Here is a 6,000-nt window from a genome sequence, read left to right as displayed (position 1 = left end):
CCTCCCCACACATTAATCTTCATCTCTCCCCTCCACTAAATGCATTACCATGACGAAGGCAAATATAAAATAAATGCCAGTATGCAAATGTGCGAAGGGCGCCTGCGGGGGGTGGTGGGGGAGTAGGGGAGCACCGACCCCTTTCTCTAGCCTTCAACAGCACCCCGTTTTTCTGGTCTCTGTCTCTTTCTGATTTGTCTCTCCATCTCTTTCGTCTCTCTCCTCTCTCTCTCTCTCTTCTCTCTCTCTCACTCTCTCTCTCTCTCTCTCTCTCTCTCTCTCTCTCTCTCCCACTCCTGATTTCTCTTCGCATTCTTCCGCCTGTTTCATTCCTTCATTTTCCTCTTGCGTAAAATTCCAGCTTCTTTTTTTTTTTTCCTTTTTTTAATTCTTTTTCGTTCCTATCTTCCTCCCCTGCTTGTTGCATTCAATTCATTTCTTTTTCACTCTTTTCTCTTTCCTCGCTCATTTCTCTTCCCAGCATAAAATTCTTCCTTTATTCCCACCTAACCTTCCATTTTTCCCCCCATCTCTCTTTCTCTTCCTATTCCTCTTTTATCTTCTGGTATGTGATTATTCTTTTCCTGCGCTTGTTCCTGATTCGCTTTCTAACTTTATTTGATCATCTTCCCTTCCTCTCCTCCTCCGTTCCTCTCCTTTCCTCCTCCAACATGTGCCTCGTTTCCATCCGTTCCTCTCCTTCCCCTCCTTTGTCTCCCTTATTTCCTTCATTCCTTCTTTTCTTCTCTATCACGTGTCTCCTCCTTTCCTCTCTTCTCTCCCTCATTCCCCCTCCTCCTTCGTTCCCTTTCCTTTCTCCTCCTCCTTCTTTTCCCTCGCTCCTCTCCCTCATTCGTCCTCCTCCTTCGTCCCCTTTCTTCATTTCCTTTCTCTCCTTTATTCCCGTGCTTCCATCCTTCCTCTCCCTTGTTCCTTGTTCCTCTTTCATTCCCTTCCTTTGCTCCCTCATCTTGTTCCCCCTGCTCCCCTCCTCCTCCTGCTCCATTTCCCCTCTTTCTTCTCCTCCTCCTCTTCCTCTTCTTCCTCTTTCACGTCCCCTCTTCGTCCTCCCTGACAACAGAATCCCTACCTATGGGAATTTGTGTCACCTTGATCAGAATTCATCAGATTGTGTACATGATTTCATTACGAAGGGGACGAGAGAGAGAGAGAAGAGAGAGAGAGAGAGAGAGAGAGAGAGAGAGAGAGAGAGAGAGAGAGAGAGAGAGAGAGAGAGAGAGAGAGAGAGACTAGTGGAGTGTATGAAGAGATTAATTAATAAGTGGACATGTGAAGGGGAAAAATAAACATTGAGATGGAAAGTAATGGAGGAGAGTAAGTGAATGAAATTAAACAAGTGATGGATTAGTGCAGGAATGAACGAAGAAAATGAAACAAAGGAAAAGTAGAAATGAAAGGTACTAGTGAGGAAAGAAATATACAGAAACTGGATGAAAATGAGGGAGGGAGGAAAGGAGAAGAGGAAAGAGAAAAGATAAAGGGAAAGAAGAGAAAGATAAGAGAAACGGAACAAAAGAAATATATGAAAATCAAAGAAAACAAATAAAAGAAGGAAAGAAAAATAAAGGAAAAAAGAGGAAAAAAATGAAAAAATATACACGAAATGAGACGAAAATAGAAAAAAAGAGAATAAAAAAACGCGAGAAGAAAGGAAGAAGAGAAATAAGCAGGGGAGAGAGAAAAAAAAAAGAAAAATAGGAACAAAGGAAAAATTAAGATACAATACTAACAACACTCTACATAATTGATATTCACACCTATTTCCCCTCCCTGAATTTCCCCTTGCTCCTCCCTCACCTCTCAGCTTCTCTTAAGTTACTCCCTTCTCTTTCCCTTAAAGTCCCCCGAGTCACTCCCTTCCCTTCCTTCCCCTTCTCACCCCCTGACCTCCCCTTCTCTGCCAAGAATTCTGAAGAGGCTGTGAGGGGAAGGGCGTAGTGCAATGAATATCTTTGAAGTGGTGTGAGGTTAAGCAAACATTGTACATTCATTCATTATACAGTTTCCCTTCCTCTTATATTGTACAGTGATTATTGTTGTTATGGTGTCAATATCTTTTTTTTTTTATTTTTACCCCCTTTTCTTTTTTCTCATATTATTTTCTGATATTTTTTTTTCTCTCTCCTCGTTCTTGTATTTTGGTTTTTGTTTCTCATTTTCATATTTCTTCATGTTTTGCTTTTCTGACTCGCCAAATTCGTGTTTTTTTGTCTCTTCCTTGCTTTCTTTCTTTTCTCCCCAATTTTCAGAGTTTTCATAATTTTCCTCTCTTCTGATCCGCCAAATTCATGTATTGACTGAGAGATTCCAATATTTTTCCTCTTCTCTCTCTCTCTCTCTCTCTCTCTCTCTCTCTCTCTCTCTCTCTCTCTCTCTCTCTCTCTCTTCCTTCCTTTCTTTTCGTCTCAATTTCCTGGCCTCGGCGGCTCCTTCACTATCTATCCATCTTCTTCCATCTCCATAACTTTCCCTCTGTCCTTTCATACTTGTGTTTCCTCCTACCGTCTTTTTTTTCTCTTCTACTTTTTTTTTTTACATCCACTTAGATTCTAACTCCTGACATCTTATATCCTTTCATACTTTTGTTTCCTCGTAACGTCTTCCCTTTTTTCCTTCTTCTTCTTGTTTACTTCAACTTAGAATCCAACTCTTTACATCTTTACAAACACTAACAACTAAAAAAAAAAAAAGAAAAAAGAAAAAAGAAAAAAAAAAACATTCCCATTAAAAGTTTTCAATAAAGTCCCCCCCTTATAGTCAACAGCACCCCCCCCAAACCCCCTTCCTATCCTCCTGCTCTTCCTCCTCACCGCACATTTTCAGTTGCCCTCCTCCCTTCCCTCCTCCTCCTCCTCCTCCTCCTCCTCCTCGCCTTCTTCCTCCTCCTCAATGTCTTTTTCCAATTCTTTTCCGGAATGCGATTTAGTTCCATCCTAAAGTGATCTGTCTTGAAGCGATATGTTGCCCTCAAAGTATTGTCTCCCTTCTCCTCCTCCTCCTCCTCCTCCTCCTGCTCCCCGTTGTTTGAGGACGATTGTGAGAGGGAAGGAAAGATGGAGGGTAAGGTACTAGGCTAGGAGGAGTGGAGGAGGAGAGGGAAGAGGGATGTGACAAAGCGAGAAGGGAAGAGAAGGGAAGGGAAGAAATGGGAAGGGTTGTGGGTGAAGAGAAGAAGGAAGAGGAGGGAATGGTTTTTGACAGGAGAGAAGGAAAGAGGAAATGAGAAAGAGGAGGAAATGGGAGAGGAGGAGGAAGAAGTGGAGAACAAGGAAAAAAGATCAGGAGGAAGAAAACAAAGACGATAAGAAGTAAGACAAGGAAAAAAAACAAAAACAGGCAGGCGACACGTGGAAGGATGAAGAGAGGAGACAAGAAGACGCAGGAGGAGGCGATAAAGGAGGAAGAAGTACGTGGAAGGATGAACAGGAAAAAGGCAGAAGAAGGAGACGAAGAAGGCGAGGAAGGAGCAAGAGTACGAGTAGGAAAAGGAGAAAGAGAAGGACATGAGAAAGATCAAAAGGGAAGGAAAGACGATGAATGAGAAACAAGACAAGACAAAAACAAGCAGACGACGTGGAAGAAAGTAAGAAAGAGAAAGTGGAGAAGAAGGCGAAGAAGAAGCACTAACAGAAGTAGGAGACGGCGGAGGAGGAGTGGAGGGTGACACAATATCGGCCTGGGGACAATAAGCCAAGTCAGCCGGTAGGATCACTACCACTGACAGCGCCACGTGGGCCCACACTCGTAAAGGCCGCAATAACACCGCCGCCGCCACACATCTCCCACACTTTTTACCGCCAATAAGTCCCCGGAGGAAAGTGCAGCGCCGAGGACGCTCCGACACCCTCCCTGCTCTTCCCTCCTGCTGGCGTTGTGGCCTCCCCTAGTACAAGGTTCGTCTTGCTAGCAATCCACCACCCTGCCACCTGTTCCGTTTTCTTTTAAGATTGAGAGAGAGAGAGAGAGAGAGAGAGAGAGAGAGAGAGAGAGAGAGAGAGAGAGAGAGAGAGAGAGAGAGAGAGAGAGAGAGAGAGAGAGAGAGAGAGAGAGAGAGAGAGAGACAAGAGAGCGCACTAAGGGGGGTCCGGGGGTAGATAAGTATATACCAAACTCCCTCCCCCCCCTCTCCCCCTCGGGACACCTTAGACAATACCCAATTATTCTAATTAATTACACTGTGGTTCAGGTGATTTGTGTGAGTGGAGGTGGGGTTTGGAGTTGGGGGCGGGGGTAGCTGGTACTCCTCCTTCTTCTCTTTCTCTTCCTCCTCCTACTTCTCTTTTTCCTTCTCCACAGTATCCTCTACTTACTCCTTTTTATTTCTGCTACACTTTCTCTACATCCTTCTTTCTTCTCTCCTCTCTCCCTCTTCTTCTTTATCCTCCACCTACTCCTCTCCTTTTATCTTCCTGCTACACTTTCTTCTCCTTCGCTCACCACACACCTTTTCTTTTCCATTACCTTTCCTTACGTCTTTTTGTTTATCTTCCTTGTTCTTCCTCCCCTACCTGCTCTTCCACTCCTCCATCACCATCTCCTCCTCCTCCTCCTGCTACACCTCTTCCACTAAATTTTCCTGCACTACCTCTTCCTCTCCTATGGCCTGTTTGTCTTCTGCTTTTTCTTCTTGCTCCTCTTTTTCCTCCCCCTCTTCCTTTATGATAACCAGACGAAGAATTAGTGTAAAATTAACCACACAAACAAAACTTTCACATAAATAATAAACTTGATACACTGCCACACCGAACACTACCATGACTATCACCACCACCTCTACCATCACCATTATCACCACCACCATCACCACCGCCTCCATCGCCGCCCCCCGCGTCACTCAGATCTCGGGCGCGGCACATACATCATTGTGGGCAGGGCGTCGCGACACACACAGCCACGAACACACACATTATCAAACTTACTTCGGGCACGACAAAGATGGATGAGGGAAGGAGAGGGAGAGAGGAGGAGAGGGTATTAATGCGCGTACACACTTACGTACACACACACACACACACAACTGAGGACTGTATTCTGAAATGCTTTTGTGCTCTACCTCACCTTCAAAAAGACTCCAGTTGAAGTTACACGGGCATTCAAGGGTGTTTTTATGGTTCTAGTAACAGATTAACAAGTTTTCTACCTTACTAACAGGAAAAACAATCTCGAGAACCAGGCTAATCATCTCTGTGGCTTTTTAAAATAATCGTGATGAGAGAGCGAAGCGTTTAAGAATACGGGACAAACATACGTGAGGTATTCTTAGTGCATTGCTTATGTTTCTCACCCTCCACCACCACCATCACAACTTCCACTCTTCCAGCTCCACTCTTCATCACATGCTCCAATACTCATAACCTTCACTGTTTACCGCCACTCCACTTCTCTCCCTCCCTCTCTCTCTCTCACCACCTACTCCATTTCCCTCCCTCTCTCTCTTCCACCCACTCCACTACTCATCACCATTACTGCCTGGCCTAAGTGGATGAACGGGAGAGGACTGTGTGGGCGTGTGGGTGTTCCAAGTGTCTCTGCTTGCCAGCCTCCCTTCATTTTTATCTTCATTGTATTGGAAATCGAGATATTGTCTGATGTATTCCACTTTTATTGTTCTCTCTCTCCCTCCTATCACAAGTCCTCTGATCTCTTATAGTATTTTAGTTAAAAGGTTTTGTAGAGAGAGATAATCAGTATACAAGGGGCGTTGAGACTGAGGGAACACTCAAAAATAATGGAAGTGAGTGTGGTTGACAGACCTGGCAATGACTAGGCAATCCTATCATCAGTTAACATTACTCTGAATTGCTTCTTCTGTTGTGATTTTCTATTGTTCTTTTCTAGGAGAGCAATTAACAGGCTTTTTTTTTCTGAAACTTTTCTTAGTCTGCCTCCCTTGTGCATAAAAAGAAGAAAAAATCTTTCATATACGGGGCGCACATTTTTACTCCCAAAGGACAGTATCAGTCAATTCCTCTCATTAAT

At 44.1% G+C, this 6,000-nt stretch overlaps 1 protein-coding gene across 1 annotated transcript in view; it reads right to left on the bottom strand.

Moving 5' to 3' along the window:
- The window catches only part of LOC135112730 (plexin-B-like), a 420,239-nt gene that overhangs the window by 63,086 nt on the left and 351,153 nt on the right, over window positions 1-6,000 (bottom strand).

This window comes from Scylla paramamosain, chromosome 24 (genome assembly GCF_035594125.1).
Source record: "Scylla paramamosain isolate STU-SP2022 chromosome 24, ASM3559412v1, whole genome shotgun sequence".
NCBI lineage: Eukaryota > Metazoa > Arthropoda > Malacostraca > Decapoda > Portunidae > Scylla > Scylla paramamosain.
Note: the sequence above shows the minus strand (reverse complement) of the source record. Positions and strands in the feature narration are given on the sequence as shown.